This window comes from Hypanus sabinus, chromosome 20 (genome assembly GCF_030144855.1).
Source record: "Hypanus sabinus isolate sHypSab1 chromosome 20, sHypSab1.hap1, whole genome shotgun sequence".
Taxonomy (NCBI): Eukaryota; Metazoa; Chordata; class Chondrichthyes; order Myliobatiformes; family Dasyatidae; genus Hypanus; species Hypanus sabinus.
The window spans coordinates 11,864,186-11,883,431 of NC_082725.1; the positions used below are offsets into that span (position 1 = coordinate 11,864,186).

General features: G+C 41.2%; 1 long non-coding RNA gene across 1 annotated transcript in view; it reads left to right on the top strand.

The window, feature by feature from the left end:
• Positions 1-13,098, top strand: part of LOC132378651 (uncharacterized) — a 50,103-nt gene extending 37,005 nt beyond the window's left edge. The window contains exons 2-3 of the long non-coding RNA XR_009507140.1: positions 2,235-2,316; positions 12,727-13,098. This is a non-coding gene — a long non-coding RNA (uncharacterized LOC132378651). The remainder of the gene's footprint in view (positions 1-2,234; positions 2,317-12,726) is intronic.
• Positions 13,099-19,246: the final 6,148 nt, after the last annotated feature.

Below are 19,246 nucleotides of genomic sequence, written 5' to 3' on the forward strand. Positions count from 1 at the left end.
AGTGGATAGTCGGAGACATTTTCTTAGGGCAGAAATGGTTAATACGAAGAGGCATAATTTTAAGGTAATTGAAGGAAAATATAGGGGAGATGTCAGAGGTAATTTTTTAACATAGAGAGTGATGGGTGCATAGAATGTCCTGCCAGGGGCGATGGTAAAGGCAGATATACTACCTCTGGAATTTATGAAGCCCTTAGATAGGCACATAGATCTAAGAAAAACGGGGGTCTCTCTAGGAGGGAATGGCTAGAATAACCATGGAGTAGGATAAAAGGTCGAAACCTCGTCATGGTTTGAAGAGCGTGGACTGTGCCGTAACGTTCGACGCCCTTTGATCTAGAATAATTTTTTTTGCCTTCATTGTGCTTGTTCTTAGTGATAACCAATGATTTTGTTTCATTTGCAAAATCAAAAATGTAATTATTTGCTCTGGAGTCTAAAGAAAAAAATGCGAATAACATTGTTGGATTGATCTAAGAGTAGGATAAAAGATTGGCACAACATTGTGGGCTGAAGGGAACTGTTCTAGGTTCTATATTAAAGAACAAACTCCACAACTGGTCCTTGTGAAAAACTCTCTCGGCCTTTCTCCAGTTTGATTAACAGCCTTTAGGCTCACTGTCTGCTTTTCACGTTCAGCCACTTTGTTAAACATTTGGTTATTTGTCCTCCAGCTTCACATGCCCAACTCTGTCACTAGTGTAATGTTTGGTGCCTTATTGAAGCTCCTGAAAAGAAAGTGGCTCTGTTACTAGTGGAAGGGTCAGCTGCTGAAATGGTAAAAAAAAGTTTCTATGATACTCCTGATGAAGGGTTTCGGTCTGAAACGTCGTCACTACCTCCTCCCATAGATGCTGTCTGGCCTGCTGAGTTCTGCCAGCATTTTGTGGTTTTATTTCTATGATACTAGTCAGATTATGGAGCATGTAAAACCAGAATGACATAGGAATAACTTCTAGATTTCAACCAGCGAGAATAACTATAAAGTGGACATCAAATCCACGGAGTGGGGCAAATACTTTCACTACAAAGTTCACTACAAAGTCTTTCATGTGGTCAGAAGAGAAAAACAGGGCTACTTTCACCAAAATTTGAGTTGGTTAACATGATGATGAAATTTAATAAGGAAAACCGGGAGAGACTGATTTTCTGTGCTCATGAGACTAAATGTAAAGGATGACATTTTAACGCCTTCACTAAATAAGACTGGAGAAGAGTCTGGGAGTTTGGAGTGCCTTCTAGATGCGGTAGGGTTAGCCTGAGCTATAATCGGTTATAGAAGGGAATTGGACGACTTTTTTGTGTCAAAAGAGGACTTTGGGAAATGCTTGGAATGTGGAATAAGGAAGAGCTGTTTAAGGAGCAAACACTACAACCTTTCTCTGTTGTAAAATTCTGTAACTCTGCCCGAATTCAGGGGAGGGCTTTGTAGCCCAGAATCCAGCAAAGGTAAACCTGGCTGCCGAGAGTCAGGGGGAACCCACGCCTCAATTTGGCTAGTGTTAATCTGGGGAAAAAGTGCTTGTTGGCTGTTCACCGCACAAACATACTGCTGCGATGCCTAACTCAGTCGATTCATGCCGTCACAAATACAAGAGAATCGGCAGATGCTGGAAATCCAGAGCTACGCACACAGAAATGCTGAGGGAAAACAGCAGGTCAGGCAGTATCCACGGACTGGAATGAAGAGCCAACATTTCAGGCTGAGACCCTTCATCAGGACTGGCATCACTTCATTTAACTTTCATTCTGTGGATATCAATGCACTGTTTATTAATATCATACACATCTATATTTATACAGTACAATGTTATATTTATTTATTTAATATAGATATTAAAGCACGTATGCCATGGTTAGTGCCGCGGTTACCACAATACTAATACAGCTTGGGATGTAGCAGAGTTCGGAGTTCAATTCTGCTGTAGTTCTGAGTCTCTGTACATCTTCCCCGTGGAATATGTTTGACGCGTTATGTGTTTTCGCTTTCTCCGGGTCTTCTGGTTTCTTCCCACGTTCCAAAGGCGTACCAGGTAGGTTAATTGGTCATTTGTAAATTGTTAGGGTTAAGCGGGGTTGTGGGGTTGATCGGACAGTGTGGTTTGAAGGCCAATTCCACCCTGTATCACTAAACAAAACAAAAATTAAATCAAAACAAATCATTGTCTACTGAATACAACTAACACAAATATTATATTCCAAATTCTTCATGTGAACTTAATCTCTCATTTCAGAGCACTGAAGTTGTATATCTAAAGTGATCAGATGAGGATTCAAACAGGATTTGTCCTATAGCGAAGTTGAAGCCGTTAGCAGGTACATTGCGAGCTAATTTTTCAAATTGTAAGTCAACAGTACCCTTTGTTAACGAAGAACTTGACAGGAATTCACGATGTTATATTTGTTTTTGCAGTGAAGTATTTTATGATAGCCATTTCTTTCATAAACCACAGTACTCTCTGTGTTCCCTGTCTATGCATCAATACCAGTGCTTTATAACTCTGTAAATTATGTTGACAGGTTATGCTTCACAAAAGTTTGTTGACCTACACATGTATTTAATGGATATTATCTATGTTGAGGATAGGGTATAATGAAAGCCTTAAATGCTTAAATTCTTAATTCACAAATTAGTATTTTACAATACCACAATGCCCAATAAGTGAAACCTGTTTCTCGTTGCATGCTTTGTTATTTTTCATAATATGTATTCTTCCTAAAGCACTCCACATATACTCAGTGGTGACTTTATTAGGTACAGGAGGCATGAGTTCAGAAACGATAATCTTTCCCCTTCCGCAAAAGCTTCTGAGCTTCTAATGCAGCAGGTTAGTACAGCTCGTGGTCTTCTGCTGCTGTAGCCCATCTACTTCACAGTGCGATGCATTGTGTTTTCAGAGATGTGTCTCTGCACATCACTTTTGTATGCGTGGTTATTTGAGTCAGTTTTGCCTTCCTGTCAGCTTGAACCAGCCTGGTCATTCCCCTTTGACCTCCCTCATTAACAAGATGTTTTTGCCCACAGAGCTACTGTTTAATGGATGCTTTTTTTAAAAATCATTTTTCACAACTTTCTCTGTAAACTCTAGAGACTGTTGTAGGTCAAAGTCCCAGGAGATCAGCAGTTTCTGTGATACTCAAACCACCCCATCTGGCACCAACAATCATTCCACAGTCAACATCACTTAGATCACTTTCCTTCACCATTCTGATGCTTGGTCTGGACAACTAAACCTCTTGATGACATCTGCACGTTGTTAATGCACTGATTTGCTGTCACACAATTGGCTGATTAGACATTGGCATTAACGAGCAGGTGCTCAGGTGCACCTAATAAAGTGGCAGCTGAGTTTAAAAGTTGAAGGCTATACAGTGGTGATGGGTTCATCGAAATGTTACGTAATGCCTAAATATGGACTTGCATTTAATTTCTGGGACCAGGCCAGAAACTCTATCATTCCTTTATGTGGACCATTAATAGAGGCATCCACATTGTTTAGCATGGCTGCTTTCATCTCCACTTACTGCAAAATATCACTGCGCTCATACATTATAACACAAATTGTAAATGATTATGTCCTTCCTTTTGCCGTTGCACAAAGTATCTCAAGCATAAAATGTACTTAAAATATGAGCTAACTCTTTCAATATATGGTACTCTCATCAATTCATAGAATTGTTACAGCACAAAGGGAGCAGATTTGGCCTGTTCAGTCTTTCCTGGCTCCCTGTGGATCAATCCGTTAAACCCCCTTTCCCTGCACATTACCTGCAGCCCTCTAAGTTATTTTCTCTCTCCAGTTCCTTTTGGAAAGTCCTGCTTCTTTCTGCTTTCACCATTCTTATAATTAACAGGCTCAAGATTGTTGCCACTGCCTGTATAAGAGGAGATTTTTCTAACCTGCCTGGATAAGAACACACACTCTGTGTCCAATTTACTGGGTACACTTGTACACCTGCTCGTTAATACAAATATCTAATCAGCCAATCATGTGACAGCAACTCAATGCATAAAAGCATGCAGACATTGTTAAGAGGTTCACTTGTTGTTTGGAACGGACGTCAGAATGGGGAACAAATGTGATTTAAGTGGCTTTGATCATGGAATGATAGTTGTTACAAGACAGCATGGCTTGAGTATCTCAGAAACTACTCCTCTCCCAGGTAGTTCATGCACAACAGTCTCCAGAGTTTACTGAGAATGGTGCAAAAAAGAAAACAAATCCACCATTCTGAAAGAATGTCTGTCTATTCTGAGGCTGTGTCCTCTGGTCCTAGACTCCCCCACTATAGGAAACATCCTCTCCACATCCACTCTATCTGTGTCCTCTGGTCCTAGACTCTCCCACCATAGGAAACATCCTCTCCACACCCACTCTATCAGTGTCCTCTGGTCCTAGACTCTCCCACCATAGGAAACATCCTCTCCACATCCACTCTATCTGTGTCCTCTGGTCCTAGACTCCCCCACTATAGGAAACATCCTCTCCACATCCACTCTATCTGTGTCCTCTGGTCCTAGACTCTCCCACCATAGGAAACATCCTCTCCACACCCACTCTATCAGTGTCCTCTGGTCCTAGACTCTCCCACCATAGGAAACATCCTCTCCACATCCACTCTATCTGTGTCCTCTGGTCCTAGACTCCCCCACCATAGGAAACATCCTCTCCACATCCACTCTATCTGTGTCCTCTGGTCCTAGACTCCCCCACTATAGGAAACATCCTCTCCACATCCACTCTATCTGTGTCCTCTTGTCCTAGACTCCCCCACTATAGGAAACATCCTCTCCACATCCACTCTATCTGTGTCCTCTGGTCCTAGACTCCCCCACTATAGGAAACATCCTCTCCACATCCACTCTATCTGTGTCCTCTGGTCCTAGACTCCCCCATTATAGGAAACATCCTCTCCACATCCACTCTATCTGTGTCCTCTGGTCCTAGACTCTCACACCATAGGAAACATCGTCTCCACATCCACTCTGTCTGTGTCCTCTGGTCCTAGACTCCCCCACTATGGGAAACATCCTCTCCACATCTACTCTATCTGTGTCCTCTGGTCCTAGACTCCCCCACTATAGGAAACATCCTCTCCACATTCACTCTATCTGTGTCCTCTGGTCCCAGACACCCCCACTATAGGAAACATCCGCTCCACATCCACTCTATCTGTGTCCTCTGGTCCCAGACTCCCCCACTATAGGAAACATCCTCTCCACATCCACTCTATCTGTGTCCTCTGGTCCTAGACTCTCCCACCATAGGAAACATCCTCTCCACATCCACTCTACTGAGACCTTTCAACATTCAACAGACTTCAATTAGGTCATCTCTCATTCTTCTGAAATCCAGTGAATACAGGCCTAGAGCCATCAAGCACTTTTCAAATGACAAGCCATTTAATCCTGGAATCATTTTTGTGAACCTTCTTTGCACCCACTCTAGAGTTGGCATCTTGTTTCTAAGATAAGGGGCTCAAAGCTGCTCACAATACTCCAAGTGAGACCTCACCAGTGCTTTATAAAGCCTCAACATTACATCCTTGTTTTTATAGTCTAGTCCTCTCGAAATGATTGCTAACATCACATTTGCCTTCCTCACCACAGACTCAACCTGCAAATGAACGTTTAGGGAATTCTGCACAAGGGCTCCCACGTCCCATTGCAGCTCAGATTTTTGAATTTTCTCTCTACTTAGAAAATAGTCTACCGTTTTATTTATTCTACCAAAGTGCATGACCATACACTTCTTGACACTGTATTTCATCTGCCACTTCTTTTGCTATACTTCTAATCTGTCTAAGCCTTTCTGTAGTGTCTGTACTTCCTCAAAACTACCTGCTCCTCCACCTATCTTCATACCGTCCACACACTTGCAGCAAAGCCATCAATTCTGTCATCCAAGTCATTGACATATAACATAAAAAGGAGAGGTCCCAACACAGACCCCTGTGGAACACCCACAGTCACTGGCAGCCAACCAGAAAAGTCTCCCTTCATTCCCAGTCCTTGCCTCCTGCCAATCAGCCACTGTTTTATCCAAGGTTGAAAGACAGAAATTGTCCCAGCACAATGGCTTTTCTACTTTAAGAACTCTCCCACACAGGTTTCATCATGCAGTTTACATAATCTAAAAGAGCCATCAGACCATAAGATATAGCAGCAGAATTTGGCCATTCAGCCCATCGAGTCTGCTCCACGATTCCATCCTGTTTGATTTATTATCCCACTCAACCCCATTCTCCTTCCTTCTCCCCGGAACTTTTATGAATCAAGACCTATCAACATCTATCAAATATACCCAGTGACTTGTCCACCAGACTCATCTGTGGCAATGAATTCCACAGATACACCACCCTCTGTACAAATTTAACTTCAACATCAGATATGACAGACAACCAGTCATCAGCATGCATCATCAGCTTGGTTTATATATTTATCAATGAGTGGTCAAAACAGACCAGTCTTACAGTGACCGTGATAAAGATGAAAGGCAACATCTCAGCACACATGGGAATTGGATTAATTCCTTTGGTCCTCCTCTTCAATCCATGGTTAGATTTCATTCCTCATGTCTGTATAGATATGTGTTATCCAGTAAGTTAACATAACATACAGTTAGCACGAGGAATAGGGCAGCATGGTAACGTAGCAGTTGGCATAATGCAATTACAGCGCCAGTGATCAGAGACTGGGGTTCAATTTCTGCCGCTGTCTGTAATGAATTTATATGTTCTCCACGTAACTGTGTGGATTTCCTCCGGGTGCTCTGGTTTCCTCCCGCAATCCAAAGATGTACTGGTTCAAGTTGGTAAGTTGTGGACACGCTATGTTGGTGTTGGGTACAAGGTTACATGTGTGGGCTGCCTCCAGCACATATTCCGACTGTATTGGTCATCGACGCAAGTGACATGTTTCACTGCATGCTTTGAGATTTCAATGTACATGTGACAAATAAAACTAGTTTTAAAATCTTTATCAACACACAAAAAACACTGAACTCAGCAGATCAGGCACCATCAATGAATAAGAATAAACAGTTGACATCTCAGCCTGAAACGTTGACTGTTTATTTGTTTCCATAGAAGCTGCCTAACCTGCTGAGTTCCTCCAGCATTTTCTGTGTGTTGTTAAAGATTTCCGGCATCTTCTGACTTTCTCGTGTTCATTTTGTAAATCTTTACTTTTCTTGATATGAGGATTTATATTTACGGTTATATAATGCAAGAAAATGATTTGTGGCAATATATGACTCATGATTAAAGTTCTACAAGATTATTTCTTATATTAGGTTCCTTTTAATAAGGGAGTGTATGTTGAAAGACATGCCCCTTTCATCTTTAAGTTTCCTGGCTTGGAGGGCTTGTATGACTGGAGTAAAAGGCATTTTGTTCCTTTATTATAAGTCCTGAAGTAATACTGACTTTCATAAAATAGAATCAATAATAACTGTACTTTGTACAAAACAATTTATGTAAGAAATTCATTTTCTACTCGAATCCTTTCTGGCATGAAAGCACAGCAACAGTTTCCCTCTGGCGAGGAGTAGGTTCAGAGCGAAGGGAACAAATACCAAATATGTGTGTGGCGTAAATTTAGTTCAGAAACATGGAACCTTGCTCAGTGTAGGCTTTAAATCTAAGCGAACTTGCTGGCTGCATTAATTTCAGAGAAGATCGTATACTATACAGCAAGCTATGGAGTTCCTCATAACATGTAATGGAACACCCGAACTCTATGACTATTGTATCATGGCTGTAATAATTAGATCCACAAGAGGCAGCCATTCCATGCATGCTGAAGGGATGAATGATTGATCTCATCACTATCAGAATATTTATTATCACTTTTGTCTGCCAGGAACTGAATGAGAATTTTAATGCACAGGGTGCTATTCATTGCCCTCATTAAAACTGCAGTATCCCTTGTCAAGCAGACTCACTTGTCATTTTAATTGCTTCTACCATACACTGAGCAGGTGGGTCCATCATGCATAAGTGACAGAAAGATAAAGGATTATGGGGATAAACATGGGTGGAACTCTGTAGTTTAATGGATGCTAGCTTTTAAAATTGGCACGCAGGAACAAACACATATGTCGTAGTCTTTCTGGCTGTTGGATAGTATTGTTGCAGGGTTTGTTTAAAGCACTAAATATTTCACAATTGCAATACACACATTGTACAATTTCAATTGGTGCTGGCATTGCTGTAGGGTTAGTGTGAGCTGAATCACATTACACATGATTTCATGCAGGTAATTGTCTCCCATTTTATAACGATAGACACACACACACACACACACACACACACACACACACACACACACACACACACACACACACACACACACACACACACACACACACACACACACACACACACACAGTGCCAGAGGAACTCAGTAGCTCAGTCAGTCAGCATCTACAGGAATGAATATTAGATAGTCAGTGTTTTGGGCTGAGACCCTTCTTCAAATCTCACCAGTTTTGCTTACGCATATGGTACGGCCCATGTTAGTGCAGCAGTTAGCTTGACTCTATTACAACTCAGAGCACTGGAGCTTGGAGTGCACTTCCTGCGTCCTCTGTAAGGAAGTTTGTATGTTCTTCCTGTGTGTGAGTGGGTTTCCTCCAGGTGTTCCGGTTTCCTCCCAGAGTCCAAAGACATACCATTAGTAGGTTAATTGATCATTGTAAATTGTCCTGTGATTAGGGTAGGATTAAATAGGTGAGATTGCTGTGCAGTGCAGCTTGTTGGGGTGGAAGGGCCATTTCTAGACTCTATCTCTAAATAAATAAAAAAATAAATTGATTATTCTCATAATAAAAGTGATATATGTATAATATTTTGTAATATAATTCACACATGGAGAGTTTATTTATTAGTTTCATTGGCAGAGCTTTTACTGAATGTAACCTAGTAAAGATTAATAGAGTCACAAAGACCAAGGGTGCAGGCCCTTCAGCCCACACATCTGTACTGGCTCATGTTCATTGATGGCCAGCATTGTTTTGATGCTTGTAGAAATTATCAGCAAGTACTCAGGCATTCAAATTGTTCCCTCAACCTCACACTCTTCAAAGAGACGCCTTCAGCCACTCTGAAATCTTCAGCCCATATAGCTGACACAATTATTTCATTTGGATGGAAACAAGATTGTAATAGTGTGTTAACGAATTCTTAAAATGATAACACTCTGAACCAAATAACCATTCTTTAGTAAAGAATTACCTTTTCCATTCTTAAGGGTCCATGATTCTCAATTTGTTTGAAGTTAGTAGCTATATTCAGTTAGCCATCCACAGGAACTGTGTAGCAAGGATTAATTGTGAAGACTTTTTTTTCATACAACATAAAACATTGAACATAGAATAGTTTAGGCCTTCAGCTCACGATGTTGTTGTGGTGAACTACATATACCTGTCTGGACATGCCCCCCCCCCCCACCCCACTGACTGCTCCTGTGGCTCCTCCCACGGATTGGGGCCTGAGCCTGGCCCTCAGTCTCCAGGATGCAGTGTGGTGGTCAATTGCTGCTTGTTCTTTCTTCCAGCCAATAAAAGCCTATATCTCGCCTCACGTCTCTGAGAGTTATTGATGGTGCATCAGTTGTGCCCCCCTTTTAACCTTCTCTGTGATCAATCTAACACTTCCCTCCTGCATAGTCCTCCATTTTTCCATCATCCATGTCCTGCTTAAGAGTTTCTTAAATTGTCCCTAATGTATCTGCCTCTAACATCACCCTGGCACGGTGTTTCATGCACCCACCACTCTCTGTGGAAAATGTACCTCTGACATCCTTTCCTCCAATCACGTTAAAATGATGGCCTCCCCTCCCATATTATCCATTTCCAACTGGGAAAATGTCTCTGGCTTTCCATGCTATCTATGCCTCTTATCAATTTAATTTTATAATAATACGTGGATACTGTCTATACCATCACTGAATTTGTTGGCCAGACTTCTCCTTTTTGTTATCATGCACAGTCTCAAAGTGTTCATATTTGACTCTTCATCCTGATGAATTCCCTCCTCGCATTCTACATGAAAGTTTTTGGATGCTTGAATTCATTCTCAGCCCTCAGCCCCATAGTTCCATGCTTGAAACTCACCCACAAGTCTAACGATTGGTGAGAGCCTCCTCTGGCTGAGTTCTGTTGTGCCCCAAGCCCCACTCAACCAGCGCCTTAAGCTCCCGATCGAGGTTGGCTTCCAATTCCTCAGCACCCACCACTGAGCTCATCTACAAAAAGCGACGCCGCATGAAAGCAGCATCAAGGACCCGTGTAACCCAGGCCATGCTCTCTCTCCCCTGCTTCCATCAGGCAGGAGGTGCAGAAGCCTTCAGGCCCCACTCTGGCAAGTTCAAGAGCAGTAATTATCCTTCTGCCATCAGGCTCCTGAGCCAGTGTGGAAAACTTCACTCACCACAGCACTGAACACAGCCTATAGATTCAGTTTCAAGGACTCTACAACTCATGCTCTCAGTATCTATTTATTTATTTATTTATCTATCTATCTATCTATCTATCTATCTATCTATCTATCTATCTATCTATCTATCTATCTATCTATTTATTTATTTATTTATTTATTGTATCTGTACTATTTGTCTTCTTTTGCACATTGGTTGGTTTTCATTGATTCTACTGTATTTCTTTATTCTACTGTGAATGCCTGCAAGTACATGAATCTCTGGGTAGTATATGGTGACGTACAGTATACGTACTTTGATAATAAATTTACTTTGAACTTTAAACACCTCACCTTTGAAAATCTCCTGTATGTGCTGAACACTTGAATGGGCTGATTCTTCCCATCTTCTACAACCCAAGATCACTCAAAAGTCCTCTCCTCACCTAATACACTCTCCGCTGTGTACCACTCCCTGTGGCTCTTTTAGCTCCAGAAATATCGACTTTCCATGATACATGTACTATTGTGTCAATATTTGTATTATTTTCTTTCGGGTAAAGAGTTTAATAGAGACCTCACTTCACCTTATTCAATGCATTCTCATCCATCGGTTATCTCGGCTGTCTGATCACTTTAGTATGCACACAAAATCTTTTTTAAATGATATTTTTGAGAAAATCTCAGGCTATGATTATTTTTCAATCTACACAGATTTACATTGTGCATGATAATGCATTTATTTGCGAGCCACTAAAGGTGAGCTGCTGCACTTTCTACTACAAAGTCCTGCTAATTAAATCCATTATTTAATAAGATGATAGCATACCTTCTGTCAGTGACTCCTACAGTCAGTTAAATCGCTCTAGATTACATTTCAAAAATGAGACATTAATGTCATATTCGGAGAGCTGAGAAGCAGGTGTTTTAAAATGTTCATGACCTTTCGCTATTAATATTGACTTCTCAGAATCCACAGTTTCCTTTCTTCTATCAAAAAACGTATTATCTGACTGTTTAGATTTAAGCCAAAATGAAAACTTTATTCCTCATTTTAATGCATTAAAAGTGACCATGCTGGATAGTATATTCCCTATTTCATCTTCAAGTTTCCAGTGTCTTCAAAAAAAAATCGAAGCACGTTTACATTGAACGTACTTTAAAACTGTCCCTTTTAATTAAAGCTACATCAAGCAGGAGTCTGGAAGCCATTACTCAGTAACTCTTCATCATAATTACTTGCAGCTGAGAATCTCGGTCTCGGTAACATAAGAATAAAAGGGAAACTCAGTTAGTAACAAGTGCAATTGATTCCATTCAGAATTCCCCCGGTGCGCTGCCATGTTTGAGAGGAAACAAGATTTTTTTTTCAAGCCAGGAAATGAATTGGCAGACACGAGATGGTCTGTGCGCTGTTAGACTCACATTTTCAGCTGGTCCTCGTTAAATCTGAGACTTCGGGGCTCCTGCTGTTGCCAGGAGATTTTTTTTTCCCCTTGTAGCTGTGTATACTTACCACTTCTAGGGAGGCTAACACATTGACAAGCCACAGAAACCTCACTCAGTGCTTCACTCCTGTGATCAGCATGGATTTCTCTATTAAGCATCCATCACCCCATTTAGCTTGGATTTAGGAAAAAAAATGTCCAAATCAAATGTACATAATTCTTAATAATGGAGGCTAGTCTTGACAGAAAATTTCAAGACATGTTTGAAATATTTCTCCACAAATTTTCAGAGCAAGACTGTCCAAAAACATTCAACAATCCTATCCAGATTTACGCATTCTGCACGCTGCAACGATGTGCACAGAATTTTACATTTACATTGACACATTATACGGCACATTAAAGGAACCGATTTGTGCAATGTCACTTGCATACCAGTTTGCCTTCCTCGTTGATAGATTTATAAAGTTTAAACAAATTGTATCACTGTGTTAAGAGATAATTCACTCCATGTCCCGTCATCAAGGAACCCCACCATCCAGGCCAAGCTGCTCCCATGAGGAAGAAGGTATAGAGCCTGAGGTCCTACACCACCAGTTCAGGGTCAGCTAATGCCCCTCACCATCAGGCTTCTGAACTCCATGGATAACCTCACTTACCTCAACACGGAACTGATTCTACAACCTATACACTTACTTCCAAGGACTCTGCAACTCTTGTTCTCAATGTTAATATATATATATTCATTTAATTTTTTGCTCTTTGCTTGAGCTTGCACAGTTGGTCTTCTTTCGCACATTGATTGCTTGTCCAATTTTGTCTGTAGTTTTTTTCCCATTGATTCTTTTCTGTTTCTTAGTGTATACTCTGAATGCCCACAAGAACAGAGGTGGGGTGTAGAGGTTTCGCTGACCGCTCGCATTGCAGAACCTACTCTCTCTTTGGCACGATGAGGAGCTGCAAAGAAAGATCCACCAGGACTGTCACAGAGGCTGGAGAGTGAGCCTCAAGATGGCCATGGATCAGGAGATGTGGCTCATGAGACACAAGCTGGTGCCTGATCAACCATGGCTGGACTGCCTGGGTGAGAGCGTCTGATGTTGAACACCCAACGACCTTAAGTTACATCACTGATGATGTGACCCATTGCACCCTAGGGTGCACCTCAGCCTCAGAGTTGTATATGGTGACACATATGTACTTTGATATTAAATTTACTTTGAAATTTGAACTTTATTGGTCTAATGCATAAAGAACCCACTAAAATTTTTATAAAGATTCCTCAAAAAAGTACTAACAATCGCTGACCTTGCACAAGCCTGCAGATGAAAAAAAATTGTTGGCGACGCTCCCTATCTTTTGCACAGTTTAACACCAATGAAGTGTCAAGACTTAAGGAAACGTTGATGGAAAATATTTTGGAGGTGAGAGGAGCCTCATCATCAGGGAGATATCAGTGGGATTTTGATATCATCATAAATGAAAAGTTTTGGACCAGAAATATTATACAATCCTAACCCTTATTTTGCTTTCCTTAACTTTAGTAAAATTATCAAGAGCTCAGACATGTTATTCTACAGAGGCTTCTTTTTCTTTTGGAATTTCGTTCCCCGAAGTATCCAGGCCTCCAGTATAACAGGGCTTGTGGCTCATCAAATCTCTTGGCAAACAATGCAGAGTAATAACTGTCAGCAGACTGTTTCAACATGGCTGGAAGGGTCATGTTTTATGAAAAGATAACTTTGGCATCTCCAGATACCTTGTTGATTTCAGATCTGCAGTTCTAGCATCTAAGATGGGAGGCTAAATTTTTTAATTTTAAAAAGTTCTTGGAAATATAAATCAGGGCTTCTGTTGTAAATTTATTACAAATTGTATTAAAATTGAATTACAAACAAGCTTGTACAAAATAAATCTTTTAAAATGGACTGAACCAAACAATTGAACTTGAATTCAAAAGATCTTATCTGAGCCTGAAAAGCAGTAAAAGTTTGAGGCCTGAGAGCTGAGGCCAGGAAACCTTGGCAATGAAAACCTGTTTTTCAAACTGATACAATCTGCTGTTGAGCGGTGTTTGTGATTATCCTAGTGAAATATGCTAATCACACAGCCACTATTTGCTGTCTTCATTTGTAGTCCAATCTTCTCCAAGGCTCGTCTCCTTGTTGTGGTGGAGAGGCTTGTGAGTTCGTGAGATCCCGAGAGCAATACCATCTGGCACTTAGCTCCTGGTAGGGTCACCCCTGGTGGTGAGGCCGAGGGGGAAGTTCCAGGCCAGGCGTTCCCAATCTGGGGTCCATGGATCCCTTTCTTGATGGTGTTGGTCCATGTCATGAAAAAGGTTGGGAATTCCTGTTCTAGAAAAAGAGCGATTCAACCAAAATCTCAGTGGTGGAGCTGGCAGAAGCTGATGACACGTCACAGTGGCAGTGAAGGCAGAGGAAAGCTGCAGAGTGAAGGGTCCCCAGTTGTCTTGTATTCTTTGCCTCTGGATCCTGACCCAGAACTGACAAGGACCATGTGGTGTCTCCCTAAGCATCGGCCTCCCCATAATAAATGCACAGTTATTGTCCGTTTATGTCGATCCCTGATCAGTCACTTGAAGACCAACCAATAGGCAATCCTTTAGAAGAATATCACACTTGACTGGCATGATCACATGACTACTAATACTAGTCACAATACCTTTCTAAAGAAATAAAAATGTTTCCAATAATTTACATAAAAACCCAAAAAATCTCAAACATCAATTAATGAATTACAAGACTTGAGAAAGTAAAGTTTTTCAAGAGTGATTTATCCACAGTTGTGTTCTCAATTGTTTTATGTAGAAAATTATTTAATATGCTGAATTTCTAATGCTTTGGTATTCAAAGTCATAGAGACATGCAGTGCAGAAACAGGCCCTTCAGCCCATCTAGTCCATGCTGAACCATTTAAACTGCTTACTCCCACTGACCTGCACCGGGACCATAGCCCTCCATAACCCTACCATCTATGTACCTACCCAAACTTCTCTTAAACATTGAAATCGAGCTCACATGTACCATTTATGCTGGCAGCTCGTTCCACACTCTCATGACCCTCCGAGTGAAAAGGTTTCCCCTCATATTCCTCTTAAACCTTTCATCTTTCACCCTTAACCCATGACCTCTACTTGTAGTCCCACCCAACCTCAATGGAAAAAGCCTGCTTGTATTAACCCTATCTAAGCCTCTCATAAGTTTGTATTCCTCAATCAAATCTCTTTTTACTCTTCTACGTTCCAAGGAATAAAGACCAGTATGAATTTGACCTTGTGGATGAAAGGATGCATGACAATTGACCATCTGGATGCAGATTTTGTGCTTGCTTGCATTCTTAATCATAAGTTGGATATATTGAGTTCAATAAGAAGTCAATGAGCAGAAGAACAGTTCAACTGAAGAATGATCTCTGACCATAAAACAGACGACATTTGAGCAGTTGGGTCAGAATGCAGTCCCCTAAAGTATCTTTCATCAATGACACCTTCAGAGTGAGTAGGTGGGAGGAGAATGGGATTGCCTGTTGAAAAACCTCCACTGAGTGTATATGAAATTTGCCAATCATAGTTGGTTTCTTCTGCTCCATGTGTCAAACCATTTGCCTGGTGGAGGTGTCACAGTTGACTTCAGCAGCTAAAAACACTCCTGAACACAGCTGTGGAAGTCCAAGCAATGGCAGGAGGTCCATTTACACTTCTGCGGAATCAAACGTTTACTGATGTTTCTTGGCTTAGCACTGCCACTTGTATGTGGACCTCCATCTAAACCCAAAGAAGTGGGAATCCCCGCCTTAGGGAATCTCTCTAAACAAAGGGCAACAGATGATTTTTTTTTGTACTTTATGGCAATGTGTAAAATTGAAAACAAAATTAGCCAGAAAAATGCAGAAGCAGGGGAGCTCCTATTTACTCATTTCAAAGTTATTGTGTTATTTATAGCTTTGCATTGGAAAGGGGCAGATGTTTTAAGCAGCATTGTTCAATGCATTATTCAAAAGCCACATGCAACTAATTGAGAATCCAGATGTGGCTAATTGCATTTCTGATTAGAAAGTGTAAATTGAGTAATGAATGTGTGACGCCATTGGGCATGTAATCTCACTCCTCGTGTTTGCTATTCAGGGGAAAAAGAAATCTCACAGGTGCAGGATTTCCTTTGGTTTGTTTTGGGGAACCTGTGAATATGGTGATTATTTTTACACACTTGTCAGATATCTGACTGACCAAAATAAAAGCCATGTGGGGAAAAAGGCTGGACCTACCGACAAAATAATTAATGGCCTGCTTCAAAGCTGGAGATAATATTCCACTGTGTGAGCTGACATGGTTTGCATTTCAGAATGGACAATAATAAAGCCAACACCACAGCCTTTAACAACACACACGAGTCTCGTCACAAATGTCCTTATTTACTGATCCTGGCCTCCTAACAATACCCAGGGGAAATCAATGGTACCGCTTTAATATTATTATTTTATAACGTGTTGCCTTCTAGAGAATTTAGTGTGAATTATAGAAAGATCCCTGCAGAAACTAGTCCAGACGAATATGGAAGTGCTATTATACTGCCCGATCTTTCCTAAATGGAGCCAGGAGTATGTCATAGCCTCCCACCTCATTTAAATTTTAAAAAGGAAAGAGAAAAAAATTGAAGTTGGGCCATCAGCTGACGTTTCTTCAGAAAGAGCAGGATTTGACCAAAAATGGAATTATGACCCTATCTGAAAAACGAGGTATGCTTCCCCTGTCAGCCCTGGATTCACGGACAGTGTTGCACTGAGTGTTCACTGCAGTGGAAAATTATTAGTAGAATTGGCCCTTGGGGGCTAAAACTATTTTGTGTTATCCCTTTGCTCCCAGGTCGCACCATTGTGGGACGTTTTGGGAGTGAATTCTTCTTTCAGGAAAAAAACTTTGAAGGGTTTATGCATTATTTCCGCCCCCCCCTCCCCATCTGTAATGCACTGTGGCCTGGAGCGTGTATGTTTTGCATGCCAGGACAACTGTCAGGCTGATTAGCATCTCCACACATTAACCCACCCACCACCCACACCGCCACTAGACACACATCACCCAGAGCCACCTTTTCAAAGTATATTACAGATAGACTGCGGACAGCCTCTTCAGGCCCAAAGAGCCTTGCCACCTATTTTACTCTAACCTAATCACAGGACAATTTACAATGACCAATTAACTTACCAACTAGTATGTCTTTAGACTGTGGGAGGAAACCGGAGCACATGGAGGAAAACTATGTGGTTCACCAGGGGAACACACAAATGTACAGAATTGAACTCTGAACTCTGGAACGCCCTGATCTGTAATAGCAGAACGTTAACCACTATGCTGCCATGGTGCTCCAGCAGGTATACGTACAGTCAGTCTACCTATCTAGACAGCAGTTGCTTCTGCATTGTGTTTTATAGGGTTGCTTTTATAATTACTTGTGTTTTTTTATTGTGGTCTTTATACTTGTGATATCTTAAAATGCTGCATCAGATCCAGAGTAACTATCATTTTGTTCTCCTCCACGCTTGTGCACTGAAGAATGACAATAAACAATCTTGAATCTCAATCTTGGGAAAGTGGGTGGAGGAGGGATGGAGATACAAGTTACGGAGGAGCAAATTCAGGATTTCAAGCTGTGGGCTTACCCCACGTCCAGATTCCTTCATTAACGTTTCGTGTATCAACAGCTGCTTTTTTTAAACAAGACTGGGTGATGAAGAAGCCTGATATGAGCGAAACAATGCAGGAGGAGAAAGGAAAATGTGAGAAGTAAATCAATATGCGAAGCGATGCCAGGCCTGGGCTGGAGCTTCAGACCATAGAAGGAAGAGAGTTCCAAGATACAGAATATCACCATCTTTATAAATTCTCTTGAATTATTGTTTTGTAAACACTCAGGAAAATTAAATCAGATACTCTAGCAGGTTTAATATCGGAGGAGAATAACCAGAACCCATGTTTACTCAACTTTGTATTCTAGCAGAAACTGCTTGTGGACATTAAATATAACAGATATGGCCCATATGCCTTTTTAACCACTTAGTGAGTGCCATTTAATCATTATTACTCAATTTCCAAATGTAGCTCCACTGTCATAGATTGAAAGTTAATCCTGAGTGTTAGAGTCTTAAAGATTTTAATCCTTCTTAACCTTGCTTTTGATGTTATAAGTGGCTGTCAAGAGCTTGTTCCATCTCCTGATACATCTTACCCACTAATACAATTAGCCCAAACTTCAGCTTGCTGGAGACTGCTGTGGGGGAAATAGAACCCACCGTTTGCTGATTTTTACTTTGTTTAGAGATATAGCACAGCAACAAATCCTTCCAGCCCATCGAGCCTATGCCACGCAATTCTGCTGCCGGGAACAATTAACTTACTGACCCGTATGTCTTTGAAACGTGGGAGGAAATCGGAGTGGCGGGGGAAACCCACACAGTCACAGGGGGAACGTTAAAAACTCCTTACGGACATGGGCGGGAATTGAACCCCGGTCGGTTGTGCTGCAAAGCATTATGCTAACCGCTATGCTACCATTGCCGCACCAATGGATAGAAAATTTTGGGACGCTAAAGAGAGTGTGCACGTGAGTTTCTGGTGTGTGCTCCGGTTATGTAATATTCTTTGCTGAGCTTTAGCAGAAATGTATCTTCATTGAAAGATGAAGATGCAGGCAGCATAGTCAGCCCCTTACATTGAGCCATCATGATGTAAAGCCTTATGATTTAATGAAAGGTGAGCAGCTACTTATTACAGATGAAATTTAAGTTTTTTTGCATGCCATTTTATAGCATTCGCAGCTCCTCTGGCAGAGAAGGACCGTAAATCTTAAAATTTAATCTAATGTTGGAATTGTTAGAAGCTCTGCAGATAATTTACCTGAATAGGAGCTGCCTTACACCACAATTCCCCGGGGCCTCAGGAGTAATTGTCATTTGTTGTGAGCCCCATAATTTCACAGAGAATGGATGTCAGAACCATCTCAGGACAAGGTACTGAAGGATCAATACAGAGATGTTTGTGTGGCATCCAGTTTTAGAGGGAGAGGGGAGAGATAGAAGATAGTTAAGAGGAAATAATTAAACTATGGTATGTACCAATTTATACAGAATTCGCAGTAGTTTTTAAATTCTGCAGGAGCCCTGATGAAGGGTTTAGGCCTGAAATATTGACTCTCTATTCCTCTCCAAAGATGCTGCCTGATCTGCTGAGTTCCTCCAGCAGTTTGTGTTTGTCTCTATGGATTTTCAGCATCTGCAGCTCTTTTTGTGTTTATGGTTTTAATTAGTTTGTTTATCTTTTCTGAAGAGTGAGGCAGTTGCAGACATCTTCAATGCTATATGCA